At 47.0% G+C, this 23,390-nt stretch overlaps 1 long non-coding RNA gene across 2 annotated transcripts; it reads right to left on the reverse strand.

Annotated features, from left to right (window-relative positions):
• Nucleotides 1-18,184: 18,184 nt before the first annotated feature.
• Nucleotides 18,185-19,500, reverse strand: LOC140133934 (uncharacterized). Of its 2 annotated transcripts, XR_011855966.1 has the most exons (4): nt 19,203-19,500; nt 19,007-19,091; nt 18,422-18,535; nt 18,185-18,309 (listed from the first exon to the last, which is right to left on the reverse strand). It is a non-coding gene; the product is annotated as an uncharacterized lncRNA (long non-coding RNA). The 2 variants fall into 2 exon arrangements; XR_011855967.1 differs by lacking the exon at nt 18,422-18,535 and having other exon boundaries at nt 18,187-18,309; nt 19,203-19,493.
• Between the last annotated feature and the right edge of the window lie 3,890 nt (nt 19,501-23,390).

Raw genomic sequence — 23,390 nt, forward strand, 5'->3', positions numbered from 1 at the left:
AATAGGATTGGTTCTGGATCTCCTGGGACTTCCCCTTTAATTCTCTTTGTATTAATACTTGATATTTCCCTATAAGCCCCTGACTGTATATTACATCACATCAGCCGATGCTCGCAACCAACGTCCCGGCCACCAGGGATCCTGCGACATTCCTCCTGCAGACTCCATGAGGCCGGATATTACACCAGGAATGAGCAGGAGTGACATATATTAGCGCTAATGACGCGGATGTAATTAGCGCAGGTTTATAGGAACATGTGTTTTCCATAGAACGCGGCTTACGCTGCGTCTGGGGGCCACGTAATTGTACGAAATCTTCTCTTTTATGTCAAATAATCTGCTCGTGTTTATGAGCAGCAGCTTTATGCCTTCCGCTTACTATTTTGTATTCATTTTGGGTGGATTAAGGTTTGTCCTCCCTGAAGAGATCAAAATAGAAAAGATTATACAATATAACCCCGCCCCCTTGTCTATTGTTATATCTGTTACTATATCTTAGCTCTAACGATGTACCAAAAATATTCAATGTATCTCCAGACACCTTACTGTAACCCCTCCTGTGCCTCTTCTCTTCACCTACCACATTTTTATCAGTACTTTCCACTTTTTGTCCAAAAACGTTTGGAATAACTGATGTTTATATGGTCTTAAAGGGGAAATTTCACCACCGCCCCTCACTCCAACTCTTTGCGTCCTTTAATTGATGTGAATCCGCTGATTCCAATGTAGTTGGAATTTTTTTTCTAGCCCCCACCATTCCCTGGCAATCAGTGCCATTATTTCATCACTTTATATGCTAATTTAATGTCTGTCTGGCTCCACCCACTAGAGAGTAGAGAGCCTCAACAATTGCCAATGATTTTTCAGGAACAGTGTGAGCTACAGAAAAAATTCCAACTGTCCCGGAATCACTGGAGCGGCTTCTATTTCATGACGCAAACAGTTGGATTTGGCTGAAGTCGTAAAAATTTCACTTTAAATGGGATATTTAGGAAACATGGGTAACATTTTTGTAACAGTTTGGATCCTTGCTTTTAGATTCATTCTTTGAGGTCATCATGGATCATTTGCTCCCCTGCACTGGAGTCTGGATATCCCACTGGTTAATATTGACCAACAATTGTCATTTTCTTAAAGGGGTTGGCCAGGAATTATGATGTTATTTCTGCATAATCAAGACCATCATTCATAATTCCAGGCCACTCCTTTAACTAAATTTTTTTTATGGATGAACTAGAGGTCAGAGGGCTTCTTTATTGTAATTTTGGAGACATAGGATCACCAGTAGGGGGCGCCGTATTTATTAGAATCACCTCCATAACAAGGTACTTTCCCGATTTCCTCGATTCAGCTTCCTTAGAAGAACTTTCTGGAGATCTCCTTCTATGTTCTCCAAGGTCATTGGTTCCGTCTTGTCATTGCAGCTTCCGATACATTTGTGATTTTACCGTCTGCGCCGGAGGGGAAGCCGCGAACAGATGGAGGGTATTACTGTAATTACGTCCTTCTCTAACTACCGTCCTTAATTTAATATTAGATGAGTTTCTATCTCGATGCATAATTATAATTCATGGGAAGAAGAGTCTGGAAAGTAACTGCTGATTATATACATGTAGCGGCTGCGCAGGATTAAAGGGGATGTGTGGCCTCCTGCGGGAAACGGGGGCCGTCTGCTTCTATGTTCTCTGGATGCTAGGATCTGGTATTGTACATAGACGTAAGACCAAAAATATAGGGAACATCAGGGAACACTCCGTGTTGAGGTCCTTCAGTCCACAGTTTGTCCACCAATCAATGCTCTTGGCTGGGATATCCCTTTAAAGGTGAGGACCCATCACATGCCGATAGAGTTCTGTAATATTTGTCATAGACCTGACCTGAGCGCCTGGTACAATAGAACTTGTGTGTATTTTTCTTGACTAGCAGATTCTGCCTCCGCTTGCCATCTGCCGCCCCGAGGCCCTGGTTCTCTGGTGCTCAATCTAATAGACAGCTCTAAAGATCTCTGCTTGCTGTCAGTAAATGGACTGGATTACAGCTGTGGTTTGGAGCAGTAGATGTGAAGGAAGTGGTAAGTATTTGTCTCCAGTGGTGAGCCCCTTTGTGTGTACTTATAAAATCCCTTTAAGATCCGATATAGGGCATAGAGACAGGTACATTGGGGTCACTTGAAAGGGAATAGGGGTCTCATATTTTCATTGCTTTTAGAATTAAATCACCAAAGTTATTGTCAGTGAGGAAGGGAGCGGGGGGATATCTGTGATGGTGTTGAGTGACTCCTGAAGAAGGTCTCACTTCTATCTTTGTAGTGAGTTCCCTTACATTGTAGTTTATACGGTTGAAAAAAGACACATTGTCCATCAAGTTCAACCAAGGAAGGGAAGGGATTGGATGAGGAAGGGATTTAGGGCAAACAATTCTATATAACATAACCATCAATGTTACCTAGGTGTAAAAAGGCATCTAGACCCTTCTTGAAGCTCTCTGCTGTCCCTGCTGTGACCAGTGCCTGAGCTCTCTGCTGTCCGTACTGTGACCAGCGCCTGAGCTCTCTGCTGTCCCTGCTGTGACCTGTGCCTGAGCTCTCTGCTGTCCCTGATGTGACCAGCACCTGAGCTCTCTGCTGTCCCTGCTGTGACAAGCGCCTGAGCTCTCTGCTGTCCCTGCTGTGCTCTGCTGTGCTCCTGAGCTCTCTGCTGTCCCTGCTGTGACCTGCGCCTGAGCTCTCTGCTGTCCCTGCTGTGCTCTGCTGTGCTCCTGAGCTCTCTGCTGTCCCTGCTGTGACCAGCGCCTGAGCTCTCTGCTGTCTCTGCTGTGACCTGCGCCTGAGCTCTCTGCTGTCCCTGCTGTGACCTGCGCCTGAGCTCTCTGCTGTCCCTGCTGTGACCAGCGTCTGAGCATTCTGCTGTCCCTGCTGTGACCAGCGCCTGAGCTCTCTGCTGTCCCTGCTGTGCTCTGCTGTGCTCCTGAGCTCTCTGCTGTCCCTGCTGTGACCTGCGCCTGAGCTCTCTGCTGTTCCTGCTGTGACCAGCGCCTGAGCTCTCTGCTGTGACCTGCGCCCAAGCTCTCTGCTGTACCTGCTGTGACCTGCGCCTGAGCTCTCTGCTGTCCCTGCTGTGACTAGCGCCTGAGCTCTTTGCTGTCCCTGCTGTGACCAGTGCCTTAGCTCTCTGCAGTCTCTGCTGTGACCAGTGCCTGAGCTCTCTGCTGCTGTCCCTACTGTGACCTGTGACTGAGCTCTCTGCTGTCCCTGCTGTGCTGTGCTCCTGAGCTCTCTGCTGTCCCTACTGTGACCAGCGCCTGAGCTCTATGCTGTCCACGCTGTGACCAGCGTCTGAGCTCTCTGCTGTCCCTGCTGTGACAAGCGCCTGAGCTCTCTGCTGTCCCTGCTGTGCTCTGCTGTGCTCCTGAGCTCTCTGCTGTCCCTGCTGTGACCAGTGCCTGAGCTCTCTGCTGTCTCTGCTGTGACCTGCGCCTGAGCTCTCTGCTGTCCCTGCTGTGACAAGCGCCTGAGCTCTCTGCTGTCCCTGCTGTGCTCTGCTGTGCTCCTGAGCTCTCTGCTGTCCCTGCTGTGACCAGCGCCTGAGCTCTCTGCTGTCTCTGCTGTGACCTGCGCATGAGCTCTCTGCTGTCCCTGCTGTGACCAGCGTCTGAGCATTCTGCTGTCCCTGCTGTGACCTGCGCCTGAGCTCTCTGCTGTCCCTGCTGTGACAAGCGCCTGAGCTCTCTGCTGTCCCTGCTGTGCTCTGCTGTGCTCCTGAGCTCTCTGCTGTCCCTGCTGTGACCAGCGCCTGAGCTCTCTGCTGTCTCTGCTGTGACCTGCGCCCAAGCTCTCTGCTGTACCTGCTGTGACCTGCGCCTGAGCCCTCTGCTGTCCCTGCTGTGACCAGCGCCTGAGCTCTTTGCTGTCCCTGCTGTGACCAGTGCCTTAGCTCTCTGCAGTCTCTGCTGTGACCAGTGCCTGAGCTCTCTGCTGCTGTCCCTACTGTGACCTGTGACTGAGCTCTCTGCTGTCCCTGCTGTGCTCCTGAGCTCTCTACTGTCCCTGCTGTGCTGTGCTCCTGAGCTCTCTGCTGTCCCTACTGTGACCAGCGCCTGAGCTCTATGCTGTCCAGGCTGTGACCAGCGTCTGAGCTCTCTGCTGTCCCTGCTGTGACAAGCGCCTGAGCTCTCTGCTGTCCCTGCTGTGCTCTGCTGTGCTCCTGAGCTCTCTGCTGTCCCTGCTGTCACCAGTGCCTGAGCTCTCTGCTGTCTCTGCTGTGACCTGCGCCTGAGCTCTCTGCTGTCCCTGCTGTGACAAGCGCCTGAGCTCTCTGCTGTCCCTGCTGTGATCTGCTGTGCTCCTGAGCTCTCTGCTGTACCTGCTGTGACCTGCGCCTGAGCTCTCTGCTGTCCCTGCTGTGACCAGCGCCTGAGCTCTTTGCTGTCCCTGCTGTGACCAGTGCCTTAGCTCTCTGCAGTCTCTGCTGTGACCAGTGCCTGAGCTCTCTGCTGCTGTCCCTACTGTGACCTGTGACTGAGCTCTCTGCTGTCCCTGCTGTGCTCCTGAGCTCTCTACTGTTCCTGCTGTGCTGTGCTCCTGAGCTCTCTGCTGTCCCTACTGTGACCAGCGCCTGAGCTCTATGCTGTCCAGGCTGTGACCAGCGTCTGAGCTCTCTGCTGTCCCTGCTGTGACAAGCGCCTGAGCTCTCTGCTGTCCCTGCTGTGCTCTGCTGTGCTCCTGAGCTCTCTGCTGTCCCTGCTGTCACCAGTGCCTGAGCTCTCTGCTGTCTCTGCTGTGACCTGCGCCTGAGCTATCTGCTGTCCCTGCTGTGACAAGCGCCTGAGCTCTCTGCTGTCCCTGCTGTGCTCTGCTGTGCTCCTGAGCTCTCTGCTGTACCTGCTGTGACCTGCGCCTGAGCTCTCTGCTGTCCCTGCTGTGACCAGCGCCTGAGCTCTTTGCTGTCCCTGCTGTGACCAGTGCCTTAGCTCTCTGCAGTCTCTGCTGTGACCAGTGCCTGAGCTCTCTGCTGCTGTCCCTACTGTGACCTGTGACTGAGCTCTCTGCTGTCCCTGCTGTGCTCCTGAGCTCTCTACTGTTCCTGCTGTGCTGTGCTCCTGAGCTCTCTGCTGTCCCTACTGTGACCAGCGCCTGAGCTCTATGCTGTCCAGGCTGTGACCAGCGTCTGAGCTCTCTGCTGTCCCTGCTGTGACAAGCGCCTGAGCTCTCTGCTGTCCCTGCTGTGCTCTGCTGTGCTCCTGAGCTCTCTGCTGTCCCTGCTGTCACCAGTGCCTGAGCTCTCTGCTGTCTCTGCTGTGACCTGCGCCTGAGCTCTCTGCTGTCCCTGCTGTGACAAGCGCCTGAGCTCTCTGCTGTCCCTGCTGTGCTCTGCTGTGCTCCTGAGCTCTCTGCTGTCCCTGCTGTGACCAGCGCCTGAGCTCTCTGCTGTCTCTGCTGTGACCTGCGGATGAGCTCTCTGCTGTCCCTGCTGTGACCAGCATCTGAGCATTCTGCTGTCCCTGCTGTGACCTGCGCCTGAGCTCTCTGCTGTCCCTGTTGTGACAAGCGCCTGAGCTCTCTGCTGTCCCTGCTGTGCTCCTGAGCTCTCTGCTGTCCCTGCTGTGACCAGCGCCTGAGCTCTCTGCTGTCTCTGCTGTGACCTGCGCCTGAGCTCTCTGCTGTCCCTGCTGTGACCAGCGTCTGAGCATTCTGCTGTCCCTGCTGTGACCTGCGTCTGAGCTCTCTGCTGTCCCTGCTGTGACAAGCGCCTGAGCTCTCTGCTGTCCCTGCTGTGCTCTGCTGTGCTCCTGATCTCTCTGCTGTCCCTGCTGTGACCAGCGCCTGAGCTCTCTGCTGTCTCTGCTGTGACCTGCGCCTGAGCTCTCTGCTGTCCCTGCTGTGACCAGCGTCTGAGCATTCTGCTGTCCCTGCTGTGACCTGCGCCTGAGCTCTCTGCTGTCCCTGCTGTGGCAAGCACCTGAGCTCTCTGCTGTCCCTGATGTGCTCTGCTGTGCTCCTGAGCTCTCTGCTGTCCCTGCTGTGACCAGCGCCTGAGCTCTCTGCTGTCTCTGCTGTGACCTGCGCCCAAGCTCTCTGCTGTACCTGCTGTGACCAGCGCCTGAGCTCTCTGCTGTCCCTGCTGTGACCAGCGCCTGAGCTCTGTGCTGTCCCTGCTGTGACCAGTGCCTGAGCTCTCTGCTGCTGTCCCTACTGTGACCTGTGACTGAGCTCTCTACTGTCCCTGCTGTGCTTCTGAGCTCTCTGCTGTCCCTGCTGTGACCTGCACCTGAGCGCTCTGCTGTCCCTGCTGTGACCTGCACCTGAGCTCTCTGCTGTCCCTGCTGTGACCAGCACCTGAGCTCTCTGCTGTCCCTGCTGTGACCTGCACCTGAGCTCTCTGCTGTCCCTGCTGTGACCTGCACCTGAGCTCTCTGCTGTCCCTGCTGTGCTCTGCTCCTGAGCTCTCTGCTGTCCCTGCTGTGACCTGTACCTGAGCTCTCTGCTGTGACCTGCACCTGAGCTCTCTGCTGTGACCTGCACCTGAGCTCTCTGCTGTGACCTGCACCTGAGCTCTCTGCTGTCCCTGCTGTGACCAGCGCCTGAGCTCTTTGCTGTCCCTGCTGTGACCAGTGCCTTAGCTCTCTGCAGTCTCTGCTGTGACCAGTGCCTGAGCTCTCTGCTGCTGTCCCTACTGTGACCTGTGACTGAGCTCTCTGCTGTCCCTGCTGTGCTCCTGAGCTCTCTACTGTCCCTGCTGTGCTGTGCTCCTGAGCTCTCTGCTGTCCCTACTGTGACCAGCGCCTGAGCTCTATGCTGTCCAGGCTGTGACCAGCGTCTGAGCTCTCTGCTGTCCCTGCTGTGACAAGCGCCTGAGCTCTCTGCTGTCCCTGCTGTGCTCTGCTGTGCTCCTGAGCTCTCTGCTGTCCCTGCTGTCACCAGTGCCTGAGCTCTCTGCTGTCTCTGCTGTGACCTGCGCCTGAGCTCTCTGCTGTCCCTGCTGTGACAAGCGCCTGAGCTCTCTGCTGTCCCTGCTGTGCTCTGCTGTGCTCCTGAGCTCTCTGCTGTCCCTGCTGTGACCAGCGCCTGAGCTCTCTGCTGTCTCTGCTGTGACCTGCGCATGAGCTCTCTGCTGTCCCTGCTGTGACCAGCGTCTGAGCATTCTGCTGTCCCTGCTGTGACCTGCGCCTGAGCTCTCTGCTGTCCCTGTTGTGACAAGCGCCTGAGCTCTCTGCTGTCCCTGCTGTGCTCCTGAGCTCTCTGCTGTCCCTGCTGTGACCAGCGCCTGAGCTCTCTGCTGTCTCTGCTGTGACCTGCGCCTGAGCTCTCTGCTGTCCCTGCTGTGACCAGCGTCTGAGCATTCTGCTGTCCCTGCTGTGACCTGCGTCTGAGCTCTCTGCTGTCCCTGCTGTGACAAGCGCCTGAGCTCTCTGCTGTCCCTGCTGTGCTCTGCTGTGCTCCTGATCTCTCTGCTGTCCCTGCTGTGACCAGCGCCTGAGCTCTCTGCTGTCTCTGCTGTGACCTGCGCCTGAGCTCTCTGCTGTCCCTGCTGTGACCAGCGTCTGAGCATTCTGCTGTCCCTGCTGTGACCTGCGCCTGAGCTCTCTGCTGTCCCTGCTGTGGCAAGCACCTGAGCTCTCTGCTGTCCCTGCTGTGCTCTGCTGTGCTCCTGAGCTCTCTGCTGTCCCTGCTGTGACCAGCGCCTGAGCTCTCTGCTGTCTCTGCTGTGACCTGCGCCCAAGCTCTCTGCTGTACCTGCTGTGACCAGCGCCTGAGCTCTCTGCTGTCCCTGCTGTGACCAGCGCCTGAGCTCTCTGCTGTCCCTGCTGTGACCAGTGCCTGAGCTCTCTGCTGCTTTCCCTACTGTGACCTGTGACTGAGCTCTCTACTGTCCCTGCTGTGCTTCTGAGCTCTCTGCTGTCCCTGCTGTGACCTGCACCTGAGCGCTCTGCTGTCCCTGCTGTGACCTGCACCTGAGCTCTCTGCTGTCCCTGCTGTGACCAGCACCTGAGCTCTCTGCTGTCCCTGCTGTGACCTGCACCTGAGCTCTCTGCTGTCCCTGCTGTGCTCTGCTCCTGAGCTCTCTGCTGTCCCTGCTGTGACCTGCACCTGAGCTCTCTGCTGTGACCTGCACCTGAGCTCTCTGCTGTGACCTGCACCTGAGCTCTCTGCTGTGACCTGCACCTGAGCTCTCTGCTGTCCCTGCTGTGACCAGTGCCTGAGCTCTCTGCTGTCCCTGCTGTGACCAGCACCTGAGTTCGGCTATTCCACAGATTGACAGTTCTCATAGTAAAAAGCCCTGTCGCCTCTGGTGATTAAACCTTGGTTTCTCCAGACGGAGACAGTGCCCCCTCGTCTCTTGATTTGATTTAATCTGAAACAACTTTCCACCATATTTTTTGTATGGACCATTCATATATTTATATAGATGAATCATGTCCCCTCGTAGTCGTCTCTTTTCCAGACTAAATAAATCTAGTTGTTTTAATCTTTCCCCATAACCGAGACCCTCCATACCCCTTATCATTTTTGTGCCTCTTCGCTGTCCCCTCTCCAGCTCCAGGGCCTCCTTTTTATGGACCGGAGCCCAGAACTGGACCTTATATTCCAGGTGAGGCGGAACCAATGCCTTGTACAGTGTAATATTACATCCCTATCCCCAGGGTCCAGACCTCTGATACATGACAAGATCCTGCTGGTTTCCTGTGATATAATCCGCACACGGATACATTTCTCTATGTTCATTTCCAGGATGGTAGAAATTTATATTCTAACTAGGCAGAGAGTGGCGAGCGGCCGTCCCTGGCCCTGATCCAGCGCTACCTCATAAATCCCCTGGTAGATGTCGTATCAGATGAATTTCTACATTAATCTCAGATATCAGTAAAGCTTCAGAAAATTCAGCAGTCAGAAAAGTCTATTCGAAAAAAAAAACCCTAAAACCTCAATAAGATTCTCCCAGACCCGGATCACAGGAGGTTGTTACATAATCGCCTTCCTCCATAGTTCATGTGATTCTTGATCTGACTTTACAAGCTGTTACACTGTATCAGCCTCCCCCCTGCTTCCTCAGCGCTTGTACAGTGTGAATGTCCTGCTGTATTCTAAGTGCTGAGGGAGCAGGGGTAAAACCAAATCAGAGAGGGGTTAGGGTAGTCCCTCGGGCTCATTAGCATAATTTTAAAAGTTCATTGTAGCAGGAAGGAGGCCATGGATGACTGATGTAAGAAGATGCCACAGTCTTGGTGCCTGGGTCTATGAGTAAGGCTACATGCATATGTCCGCAGCAGATGTGTGATGTGTGCTGCAAGACAGGAGGAGCTGAGTGGCTGTGCCGCAAATCAGGGAAGGTACAGAGCCTGCTCTGTTTTTTGCGGAGGGGCCACATGTCTCAGAGAGAGGGTGCGGAGAGACACAATGGGGTACATTGTGCGTTGTCCGACGAGGATTCGGGTCTGGCGCGATTCTCTAAGGTCCAATTTCCTGCAGGTGTCGCTGCTGCGCCGAGGTCCGCTGGAGTTCACCTTTTTCTTCCTGGTGTATGTGAGTGCTTGATTTTGCGACACATTTCAATCATTAAATTCCGGGTTTTTTCCGAATCCATCAGGTTGTCCGACGGCCACACCTCCCGATTTCTGTCACGTCCAAGCCGACGCCGATGCACCACAATCCGATCGCGTGCGCCAAAAACCCGGGGCAATACGGCGCAAAACAAAAATATTCAGGAAAACCCAACAGAATTGTGGTCCGTGGACCCATAGTAAATGTGCCCCATTGTGTTCAGCGCACGGTGTCCATGCATAATGCGCGCCCTTGGCGGTCGGGACCTAACTGCCATCTTTGCAGACCCCTGGGGGTTCCTGGGGGGGCTCTCACCTATTCTAATTTAAAGGGGCCGCAAGAGGTGGATGTGACTTCATTGCTGTTCCCGTCGTTCTCTACGAGAAGCCAAGAACAGACGCCACCCGTGAGCAGGTTATGTCCAATCTTGTGGACAGTTTATATATTTACAGATGCAACAAATTTTGGAAATAACCCACAACTCTGGGAAATCACTGCGTTCTCCAAGAAAACTGACTCCCCTCCAATGTTACCCCCATTACTGCTCCAAACAATATAGAGGTACAATGACATCGCGGAGCGGTAATACATTCACAGACGCTCACGACACTGATTCCGATTGTTGCAGCGTTGAAGTTGCGCTCAGGAAGCTCCTCCCATAACAGATGTGAAACTTCATTTACTCCTCAATAACTATTGGAATAGCAGAACATTAGGAAAATGATCCATTTCTGCGACTCATGGAAGGTTAATTAGATTCCCGGCATGGGATGGATGGAGAAATTAATAAGCGCACAATAAATGAAAACTGCACAGTTGATCTTCGTTCATTTATTGCACACGCAGCATGTAAATCCCTGTGCTAAACCTAACGAGGACGCACCGAATCCTAAGTGATAACTCAATGAAGCCGCTCGGGGCAATTTACATAAATTCTACAATGTACATAGGGAAGGGGGCGGGATCTCAGCCCCCGAAACTAATGCCAGGACCGTAAATCACGGTGCATGGATGCAGGTCCTCTGTGCTGACTGCAGAGGAGAACTATGGGAAGTAACAAGGTTATTAATTACTCTTCAAATTTTACAACTACAAAGTATTATAAAGAGCAACTCTATGGGGCAAATTTACTTACCTGGTCCTGTTGCGATACCCGATTCGGAACGGTCTGGCGAAGATAAAGTCCGGCGTGATTCACGAAGCTTGTGTGCCCAAGTTCCTGCATCCGACGCTTCCCCGCCGAGGTCCACTGGAGTTCACCTTCTTCTTCCCGGTGCTTGTCTTGCGGCACAATTCTAAATGTTAAATCCCGCGCATAGTCAGAATCCGTCGGGTTCTCCAATGGCCAGGCCCCCCGATTTGTGTTGCGTGTAAGCCAGCACTGATGCGCCAAAATCCAATCACGTGCGACACAATCCCAAGCGTGATGCGTCGCAAAATGGAAACCGTATGGAAACCCGTAGATATGCAGCCATTGGGGCAGATTTACTTAACCGGTCCATTCGCGATCCAGTGGCGCGTTCTCTGCGGTGGATTCGGGTCCGGCTATTAAGGCTGCGCTGAAGTTCCCTGGAACGCACTGGAATACAACGAGCCAGGCTGAGTGAAGGTAAGTGCAAGCTCCGCAACACATTTTTTTTTAAATACAGCGTTTTTTTCCGAATCCGTCGGGTTTTCGTTCGGCCACACCCCCCGATTTCCATCGCGTGCATGCCAGCGCCGATGCGCCACAATCCGATCGCGTGCACCAAAATCCCGGGACAATTCAGGGGAAATCGGCGCAAATCGGAAATATTCGGTTAACACGTCGGGAAAACGGGAATCGGGCCCTTAGTAAATGACCGCCATTTTATGGTGAAATTATCTTCTTCTCACTTCCAGATTATGGCCCCAGAAGCTCTAACTCAAGTCTTAAGTCTTATATAAATAAGAAATAGCTCAATGATTTTACCCATCATGAGAGGCTTCTTGCGTAGCACATTGTTACCTTGGCAAAGAGACACTTTTTCATAATATTGTTTACAAAGTAGCAAGTTTGCATTCTAACTACTGATAGATTGCAGCTGGTGTCATGACTTCCAAGGGCTTTTTGCATCTCTCTTTCTTCATGTGTTCAAAACTTTTTCATTGTGTCATTTCTTATCATGTCATATAGTTTATGGATATCTATGGTTTGATTTCTTTTCCTGTGTGGATTGGATGTGTGGCTACTGAGAATTATTTCACGTCAATAGCAACTCTAGAAATATATTTACTTGTTCTATACTTATTTCAACCACTGTAGATAGATAGACATGAGAGATGCATTTGTCATTAAAATATTATTCTATGAGCAGGAATTATGTATATTTGATATGATATCAATGATGGTTTTATGTTATAGAAGTGATGACGAGTTATTAGCAGAGACTCCATAAGCTCCGGGGAGCGGCGGCCGCCATGTACAACACTCACATCCTCTGACCTTTCTTTATTCTTTGAAAACCACTAGCTTAAAGAAAATCTCCAACGTCATAAATCTCCGTCACTCACCGCCTTGTAAGGAAAGCCCCGGGCACATTTATCATTGTTTAAAGAGTTCTGACATGTTTTCCTCTGCAGAATATAAAAAGCATTAGAAAGACAAACGAGAAAAGAGACAGAAGAGGAGATTGGCCATAACACCGTAATACAGACATGTAACAGTACAAGTGCACTGCTCTACATATCAACTGCTACTACTACAGATGTACATAGGGGGCAGTATTATAGTAGTTATATACCTGTACATAGGGGGCAGTATTATAGTAGTTATATTCTTGTACATAGGGAGCAGTATTATAGTAGTTATATTCTTGTACATAGAGGGCAGTATTATGGTAGTTATATTCTTGTACATAGAGGGCAGTATTATAGTAGTTATATTCCTGTACGTAGGGGCAGTATTATAGTAGTTATATTCCTGTACATAGGGGGCAGTATTATAGTAGTTATATTCCTGTACATAGGGGGCAGTATTATAGTAGTTATATTCCTGTACATAGTGGGCAGTATTATATTAGTTATATTCTTGTACATAGGGGGCAGTATTATATTAGTTATATTCCTGTACATAGGGGGGCAGTATTATAGTAGTTATATTCCTGTACATAGGGGGCAGTATTATAGTAGTTATATTCTTGTACATAGGGGGCAGTATTATATTAGTTATTTTCCTGTACATAGGGGGCAGTATTATATTAGTTATATTCCTGTACATAGGGGGCAGTATTATAGTAGTTATATTCCTGTACATAGGGGGCAGTATTATAGTAGTTATATTCTTGTACATAGGGGGCAGTATTATATTAGTTATATTCTTGTACATAGGGGGCAGTATTATATTAGTTATATTCCTGTACATAGGGGGGCAGTATTATAGTAGTTATATTCCTGTACATAGGGGGCAGTATTATAGTAGTTATATTCCTGTACATAGGGGGCAGTATTATATTAGTTATATTCCTGTACATAGGGGGCAGTATTATAGTAGTTATATTCCTGTACATAGGGGGCAGTATTATAGTAGTTATATTCTTGTACATAGGGAGCAGTATTATAGTAGTTATATTCCTGTACATAGAGGGCAGTATTATAGTAGTTATATTCTTGTATATAGGGAGCAGTATTATAGTAGTTATATTCCTGTACATAGGGGCAGTATTATAGTAGTTATATTCTTGTACATAGGGGGCAGTATTATAGTAGTTATATTCCTGTACATAGGGGGCAGTATTATAGTAGTTATATTCCTGTACATAGGGGGCAGTATTATAGTAGTTATATTCCTGTACATAGGGGGCAGTATTATAGTAGTTATATTCTTGTACATAGGGGACAGTATTATAGTAGTTATATTCTTGTACATAGGGGCAGTATTATAGTAGTTATATTCTTGTACATAGGGGGCAGTATTATAGTAGTTATATTCTTGTACATAGGGGGCAGTATTATAGTAGTTATATTCTTGTACATAGGGGGCAGTATTATAGTAGTTATATTCTTGTACATAGGGGGGCAGTATTATAGTAGTTATATTCCTGTACATAGGGGGCAGTATTATAGTAGTTATATTCCTGTACATAGGGGGCAGTATTATAGTAGTTATATTCTTGTACATAGGAGGCAGTATTATAGTAGTTATATTCTTGTACATAGGGGTCAGTATTATAGTAGTTATATTCTTGTACATAGGAATCAGTATTATAGTAGTTATATTCTTGTACAAAGGGGGCAGTATTATAGTAGTTATATTCTCGTACATGGGGGCAGTATTATAGTAGTTATATTCTTGTACATAGGGGGCAGTATTATAGTAGTTATATTCTTGTACATGGGGGGCAGTATTATAGTAGTTATATTCTTGTACATAGGGGGCAGTATTATAGTAGTTATATTCCTGTACATAGGGGGCAGTATTATAGTAGTTATATTCTTGTACATAGGGGGCAGTATTATAGTAGTTATATTCTTGTACATAGGAATCAGTATTATAGTAGTTATATTCTTGTACATAGGGGGCAGTATTATAGTAGTTATATTCTTGTATATAGGAATCAGTATTATAGTAGTTATATTCTTGTACATAGGAGGCAGTATTATAGTAGTTATATTCTTGTACATAGGGGGCAGTATTATAGTAGTTATATTCTTGTACATAGGGGGCAGTATTATAGTAGTTATATTCTTGTACATAAGGGGCAGTATTATAGTAGTTATATTCTTGTTCATGGGGGGCAGTATTATAGTAGTTATATTCTCGTACATGGGGGGCAGTATTATAGTAGTTATATTCTTGTACATAGGGGGCAGTATTATAGTAGTTATATTCTTGTACATAGGGGGCAGTATTATAGTAGTTATATTCTTGTACATAAGGGGCAGTATTATAGTAGTTATATTCTTGTTCATGGGGGCAGTATTATTGTAGTTATATTCTTATATATATGGGGCAGTATTATAGTAGTTATATTCCTGTACATAGGGGGCAGTATTATAGTAGTTATATTCTTGTACATAGGGGGCAGTATTATAGTAGTTATATTCCTGTACATAGGGGGCAGTATTATAGTAGTTATATTCTTGTACATAGGGGGCAGTATTATAGTAGTTATATTCTTGTACATAGGGGGCAGTATTATAGTAGATATATTCCTGTACATAGGGGGCAGTATTATAGTAGTTATATTCTTGTACATAGGGGGCAGTATTATAGTAGTTATATTCTTGTACATAGGGGGCAGTATTATAGTAGTTATATTCTTGTACATAGGGGGCAGTATTATAGTAGTTATATTCCTGTACATAGGGGGCAGTATTATAGTAGTTATATTCCTGTACATAGGGGGCAGTATTATAGTAGTTATATCCCTGTACATAGGGGGCAGTATTATAGTAGTTATATTCTTGTACATAGGGGGCAGTATTATAGTAGTTATATTCTTGTACATAGGGGGCAGTATTATAGTAGTTATATTCTTGTACATAGGGGGCAGTATTATAGTAGTTATATTCCTGTACATAGGGGGCAGTATTATAGTAGTTATATTCCTGTACATAGGGGGCAGTATTATAGTAGTTATATTCCTGTACATAGGAGGCAGTATTATAGCAGTTATATTCTTGTGCATAGGGGCAGTATTATAGTAGTTATATTCCTGTACATAGGGGGCAGTATTATAGTAGTTATATTCCTGTACATAGGGGGCAGTATTATAGTAGTTATATTCCTGTACATAGGGGGCAGTATTATAGTAGTTATATTCCTGTACATAGGGGACAGTATTATAGTAGTTATATTCCTGTACATAGAGGGCTGTATTATAGTAGTTAGATCCTTGTACATAGGGGGCAGTATTATAGTAGTTATATTCCTGTACATAGAGGGCTGTATTATAGTAGTTATATTCTTGTACATAGGGGGCAGTATTATAGTAGTTATATTCTTGTACATAAGGGGCAGTATTATAGTAGTTATATTCTTGTTCATGGGGGCAGTATTATTGTAGTTATATTCTTATATATATGGGGCAGTATTATAGTAGTTATATTCCTGTACATAGGGGGCAGTATTATAGTGGTTATATTCTTGTACATAGGGGGCAGTATTATAGTAGTTATATTCCTGTACATAGGGGGCAGTATTATAGTAGTTATATTCTTGTACATAGGGGGCAGTATTATAGTAGTTATATTCTTGTACATAGGGGGCAGTATTATAGTAGTTATATTCCTGTACATAGGGGGCAGTATTATAGTAGTTATATTCTTGTACATAGGGGGCAGTATTATAGTAGTTATATTCTTGTACATAGGGGGCAGTATTATAGTAGTTATATTCTTGTACATAGGGGGCAGTATTATAGTAGTTATATTCCTGTACATAGGGGGCAGTATTATAGTAGTTATATTCCTGTACATAGGGGGCAGTATTATAGTAGTTATATCCCTGTACATAGGGGGCAGTATTATAGTAGTTATATTCTTGTACATAGGGGGCAGTATTATAGTAGTTATATTCTTGTACATAGGGGGCAGTATTATAGTAGTTATATTCTTGTACATAGGGGGCAGTATTATAGTAGTTATATTCCTGTACATAGGGGGCAGTATTATAGTAGTTATATTCCTGTACATAGGGGGCAGTATTATAGTAGTTATATTCCTGTACATAGGAGGCAGTATTATAGCAGTTATATTCTTGTGCATAGGGGCAGTATTATAGTAGTTATATTCCTGTACATAGGGGGCAGTATTATAGTAGTTATATTCCTGTACATAGGGGGCAGTATTATAGTAGTTATATTCCTGTACATAGGGGGCAGTATTATAGTAGTTATATTCCTGTACATAGGGGACAGTATTATAGTAGTTATATTCCTGTACATAGAGGGCTGTATTATAGTAGTTAGATCCTTGTACATAGGGGGCAGTATTATAGTAGTTATATTCTTGTACATAGGGGGCAGTATTATAGTAGTTATATTCTTGTACATAGGGGGCAGTATTATAGTAGTTATATTCCTGTACATAAGGGGCAGTATTATATATATATATTTAGACATTATGACACCTAAACCCTGCACCATTCACCTGTTCCAGCAGACTTTCAGAAACTGCACAGTTATAGGATTTGTAGGTAGCTACACCCAGTATTCTGCTTTTAACTTTTCTGACCCTAGAACATCTGATGGTGTGGGGTGATGGTGTCACCGTAGTCTGATAATATATCCCCCAACCACCTGGGATAGGGCAATGCAGTCCTGGATTTTTGGTATGTCCCAGGACATCTACTCTAATGGCATCAGGAGTTGAATCCAAGGATCATCAGCTGTTTTTGTGTGCTACAGAGGTCGGCAGGAACACTGGCATATAAAAGGAGAGGAGGAGAGCTGCTGCGGGGGAATGGGGAAAGTTAAGTACCACATAAGTAATATGTATTGGCAACAATGTGAAGGGGAACTGAGGGGCACAATATCATGGAGAGATGGGTGACACAAAATGAGGTGGGGCTGTGCCCAATGTGAGGGGGTGCTGAGGACCACAATATAAGGGGGTGTACAATGGGGGGGGGAACTGGCATTGGCATAATGTTAGGGAGAGATGGGGCACTGAGTGGGAATTATACTGTGTGGGGATGAAGAAAGGGGCAGTGCAAAATTCAGAGAACTTCAGTATAGAAAAAAAGGCCACCCTGGACAGCCCCTTTAATTAATCAATGACACAGATTTTCTGTCCCAGATGAGAAGCTGAAGTCTGCGGCTCCTGGAAAGGCGTCAGAATATTCCAGTCTCGTAGCGCGAGGAGACAAGACACCTGTAATCAATGGGAGCGCAAGGCTTTTCTTAAGTAATCAGAGAATGATATGCAGATAGAAAACACTCATTTGCATAATAGCACTGTTCTTTCGGGGAGATTTTTTCCTCTTATAATTTGAGCTGATCTATACGAGGACAAATGAGTCAAAACATTTCATGCATAAAGTATGAACGTCGCCCGATCCGTGTTTATGTGGCGGCGCTGTCATGGAGATCACCGCTGCGTTGTCCTCAGAATTAGTCGCGATACAATGTTGCAATTCTTAGGGTTCTTTATAAAACATTTATAGTAAAGTATCAAATTGAAAGGTAATGACCACAAACCGGCGTCAGTGTGCAGTAGTAAAGGTCCTTACTGTATATTGAGGGCATTTATCTGCGGCTTTCTGCATGGTCCATGTAGTGTACATTGGGATGTTGACCCGTGGTGTCACCAGACACTAATTTCATTGATGTTATACAAGTGATCCTCTAAGTATTCCCTCTTATACACCAATATGGGGATCTGCAGCCGAATCACAAGGCCACTACCCCTGATCCTGATACTTGGTCTGGCCCAAGCGGGTCATAGGACATTTGTAAAAAACCAACAGAATAGTCACAGACAGGCTAAGGTCAGAGCAAGAGGAAGACAAGCCAAGGTCAGGGCAGGCAGCTCTGATTTCAGGGTCATGTAAGGTCGTTACATAGGAATCAGAATATCAGGTGTACAACAAATTCAGGCTCGGCGAATGGGAATCGAAGAACAAAACCTCTTGAAACGCTTTTGAAGGAAACTAGCAAAGCAGGGACCACGATGCTCAGGCACCTTACTATGCTTTTATTATTTGTAAGAATACAAAATAGTGGTTAAAACATAGCTTTTACTGGAATCGTTTAAAAGTGAACATACAGTAATCTATCTTCAAAGAAGTTACTTGGACGCACGGTGCCCATCTGAGAAGAAAACACAGAAAGCGAAGCAAGTGTGAGCCTGGTGGTCTCCTTACGGTTCAGAGCTAGTGATGCAATTTTACATATAGCAGAAAAATATATATAGGAAGCTCACCTCTGTGGGCTGCACATCTTGAAAAGCGAAAAACAGTTCCGGGTATACACTCAGATATTAAGTTGTTCCTCAATGGAGGTAACCAAGAGGGTCAGTGGGATGTATATGTGCACCCTAGGTCAGAGTGTAGAAAAAGGAGGAGGAAGGAACAAGGTGTTGTGACTCCAGGCATAGGAGATATAGGTCAAAGATGGCTATAGCTCTCCCTGTTAATGCCCTAGGTAGAGATCTAGAACACCCTGTTAGCCTAACCTCGGGGTTGTGGCCCTAATTGACCACGAGCCCCGACCGGAACCTTACCCTAGATAACTAGCCCTGTAAATGGACCTAGTCTTAGAGATAACGTCCCAGTCAATAAAGCGTCTCTAAGGACGAGTAATACAAAGTGTGTCATAAGGGTAATTGCGTAACCAAATCCCGACAGGGCCTGTTTCACCCTTTAGGGCTCATCAGGGGATAATGCGGTCCGCGTATGGAAAAACCCTAATAGAGAAAAAACCACAGGGTATAATTTGATACCTCAAGTGACATATAAAAGGTCTCTAATGTGTCTATAGACATAAAGTGTAAGCAATGTGCTCTTACCTTGCACTGCTTAGATAAATGGTGCTGGGGTAATGCTGGCTCCCTTACTCACTAGGCATAGTGTGTACATATAACCGTGACCATCCTAGTGAGGAAGAGGCGATAAGGAAAGTGAATCTGCAGCAAAAACAATTATCAGGGAGATGTGGGCATATGGGTATATATGTGTACTGACCCCACTAGATGAAAGTCTTACCTGAGGGAGATAGCTGAGACAGTAAACAGGTGCTGCGGGGGTGCCTGTGCGCACAGCCCCGTACGCAGCGGATGACCAGTGGGCACTAACTGATCTGGCGTGCGACTTACAATATATGCGCTTCACATGTGGTGTTGGTACCGCCCCCTAACACTCGGCGTCCGTTCGACCGCCACCCTCATTGGTGGAGCGGTGCGGCCGGTAGCGGGCGCGGTGTGCGCATGCGCCAGAAAAGAGCGGAGAGGGCAGGGAAAAGGCGCCCTCCCGCAGTGGCCCGCCCAGAGGACCGAGCGCGCATGTCAAAGACATTGCTCACGAGGTCTCCCGGGCGAGCCAGCGGCGCATGCGCAGAGACGTTCCCTGAGGTCAAAACGGGGAGGGCAGACAATGCCCACACCGGACAAATAGTGGACGTCTCTGGGGACTAAGTACCTGGTAAATAAAGTGTGAAAGGTTGTGATGTGATGCGCTTAGAGACCCATAAATGCATATGGGAATACAGAAAGAACGAGCATGTTTATAAGATTGCAATTAATCCCATGTGCCTGTATAGAAAGAAGGGATTTGGAAAAGGGCCAAGATACCCACATGAGGCATCACAGCCAGTGAGGAATCGGATGGTAAGTATGCAAAAAATGATAATAGGAGAAGAAAACAATATATAGCGTCTAGTATAGGTGCTATTGGGTCATAGGAAGCAGGCAAAGCTCTGCTGTTCATTAAGTCCTAACGGGGACTCTGTCTTAAGTCTGAAGATCCATTGAGACTCTTTTTGTCTCAAAGTCCGGTCCCAGTCTCCTCCTCTATCTGGGGGTTTAACAAGGTCAATACCCACAAATGTAAGTCCTTTGGTGCTCCCTCTGTGTTTTTCTTGTATGTGCCTGGCGAGGGGTTTGTCTCGGTTGTGCCTAATGTCCCCTAGATGTTCTCCTATTCTCCGCCGAAATTCGCGGTATGTCTTGCCTACGTATTGGAGACCACACTCACAAGTGGCCAGGTAAATAACCCCTTTTGTTTTACAGTTGATGTAGTATAGAATGCTATAGTTTTTGTTGGTGACGGAGCAGTGGAAAGTTTTACAGCTCTGTACTACCTTGCATGCAATACATCCACTGCACCGAAAACAGCCCTTAATGTCAGGACGTAACCAAGTCCTAGTGGGTTCAGGTCTAGTAAAATGGCTGTGGACAAGTCTGTCTCTTAGGTTGCGTCCTTTTCTGAATGTGATTGTGGGGTAATCATGTAGGACCGGGGAGATATCTGGATCCATTTTGAGTATATGCCAAAATTTGAATAGAATTTTGCGAACCTGTTGTGATCCCTCATCAAAAGTGCCTATCAGTCTAATAACCGGTGTAGAGGGTGAGTTGGTGCGTGGGGTAAGTAGGTCCGTCCTGTTGGTTCTTAGTGCTCTCTGGTAGGCTGATTTAAGAGTTTCCTCTGGGTACCCCCGGGCTAGAAATCGTAGTTTGAGGTCCTTTGCTTGGAGTTTAAACTCATCCAGGGAGGAACAGTTACGGCGGATTCTAAGGTACTGTCCGTAAGGTATACCTCTTTTCAATGCCGGAGGATGGTAGGATTCCCAACGTAGGAGGGAATTGGTCGAGGTGGGTTTTCTGTATAAAGTCGTGTCTATCTCTCCGTTGTGTCTTTTTTTGATCTTGATATCTAAGAATGGTATACTAGAGTCATGTATCTCATATGTAAATCTAAGCCCTAAGGAATTGACATTAAGGTCATTTAGGAGGGTCTTAAATTGGCAAACTGATCCTTCCCAGGTGATAAAGATATCGTCAATATAGCGAGCCCATAGGCTCGCCATATCAATGTGTCGGGGGGCAGGACCTTCACAGAAGACAAGGCAGTGTTCCCACCAGCCCAGGAACAAGTTGGCATAAGTGGGGGCGCATGAGCTCCCCATAGCCGTGCCCCTGAGCTGGTGGTACACAGTCCCGTCAAATAAAAAATAGTTGTGTGTGAGCGAAAATTCTAATAGATGGATGACCAAGTTGTTATGTGCATTGCACTGGTTGCCTCGAGTGCTCAAATAAAATTGAACAGCTTGTAGTCCTAAGTGATGGGGAATAGAGGAATAAAGTGACTCAACGTCAATACTCGCTAGGTAGGTGTCAGGTCCTATGGAGAGTCCGTCTAGTCTTTTCAGGAGATCCGTGGTATCTCTAGTATAAGAAGGGAGAGCCGTGACAAACGGGGCAAGGATTTTATCGATGTAAATGCCTATATTCTGACAAAGTGACCCGACACCTGACACAATTGGTCTACCCTTCAGGGGGCAGGCTAAGGTCAGAGCAAGAGGAAGACAAGCCAAGGTCAGGGCAGGCAGCTCTGATTTCAGGGTCATGTAAGGTCGTTACATAGGAATCAGAATATCAGGTGTACAACAAATTCAGGCTCGGCGAATGGGAATCGAAGAACAAAACCTCTTGAAACGCTTTTGAAGGAAACTAGCAAAGCAGGGACCACGATGCTCAGGCACCTTACTATGCTTTTATTATTTGTATCAGAAAGCAATTGCTCATTTAAAGGATGTAGATGCAGTGAGCTTTCCCTCGGGAACCTGGGGCCCAACAAACTGGGTGCAAGAACTCCGGGACACACAAAAGCGAGGTCCATGAGTAACTCAGCAGATCCATTCACGAGTAACACAGCAGATCCATCCATGAGTAACACAGCAGATCCATCCTTGAGTAACACAGCAGATCCATCCATGAGTAACACAGCAGATCCATCCATGAGTAACACAGCAGATCCATCCATGAGTAACACAGCAGATCCATCCATGAGTAACACAGCAGATCCATCCATGAGTAGCCATTTCCCTGAAGCAAAAGCCGTCCTGTGTATCCTGTGTATCCTTCATTCCTGTGTATCCTTCATTCATGTGTATCCTGCGTTCCTGTATATCCTGCGTTCTTGTATATCCTGCGTTCTTGTGTCTCCTGCGTTCCTGTATATCCTGCGTTCTTGTATATCCTGCGTTCCTGTGTATCCTGCGTTCCTGTGTATCCTGCGTTCCTGTATATCCTGCGTTCCTGTATATCCTGCGTTCTTGTATATCCTGCGTTCCTGTGTCTCCTGCGTTCCTGTATATCCTGCGTTCTTGTATATCCTGCGTTCTTGTGTCTCCTGCGTTCCTGTATATCCTGCGTTCCTGTGTATCCTGCGTTCCTGTGTATCCTGCGTTCCTGTGTATCCTGCGTTCCTGTATATCCTGCGTTCCTGTATATCCTGCGTTCCTGTGTATCCTGCGTTCCTGTATATCCTGCGTTCCTGTGTATCCTGCGTTCCTGTATATCCTGCGTTCCTGTGTTCCTGTCCTGTGTGCCAGTCCGTTGCTGTGTTCCTGATCCATGTGCCAGCCTCAGTGTTTCCGTACGTGAGTCCCAATGTGCCTCCTTGTGCTGTTCTCCTGCGTCACCCTGGGTAAGGACTATCTCCTGTGTTACTACCTTGGCCGCCACCGTGGGTTAGTCGCACCTGTGGATCGACCTGGTGGTACCCTGCTGCAGCAAGACCATAATGCTTTGCGGTGAGCTCTGGTGAAGACCAGGTGCCACTTAGACTCCGGTCCCAGGTGTCGGCTAGTACCATCTCCCGGGGTGGTCCAGAGGGTCCACAGACTCCCAGCCCTGACACATGTTTAAAACATCAGCATCATTCCAAAGTATTCCCAATGCGTTTCGGACGCCAAAACTGTTCTTAGTCATGGATAGACGGCTGACACTGATCATATTAGGTCCCATTGCATCTTGAAGATGAGTTTTGAATAGTGTGAATGAAGCAATGTGTAATTATTAATTAAAATGGTACAATTATTATTACCAATCCATTCACTTTAGAATAGAATAGAATAGAATAGAATAGAATGCTTTATTGTCCCCATAGGGGAAATTGACTTTGTCACAACGACAGCAGCAACACCTCCATTCATGATCACAGATATACATATACAAACAGATTAAGATACAAAATACTTTACATATAGATAATAACAGTTATTTTAAAAGAATCAATAAAAAGTATAAAAAGAATAACACCGTGGTTACATATTAATTACTTGCCCATGTTAACTAATGCAATTGCCCTCGGTATAAAAGAATTTTTAAAACGATTCGTTCTACATTTCATGTGCAAAAACCGATCACTAAATGTACTACGTTGACCCAT

The sequence above is a fragment of the Engystomops pustulosus genome, chromosome 5 (genome assembly GCF_040894005.1).
Source record: "Engystomops pustulosus chromosome 5, aEngPut4.maternal, whole genome shotgun sequence".
NCBI lineage: Eukaryota > Metazoa > Chordata > Amphibia > Anura > Leptodactylidae > Engystomops > Engystomops pustulosus.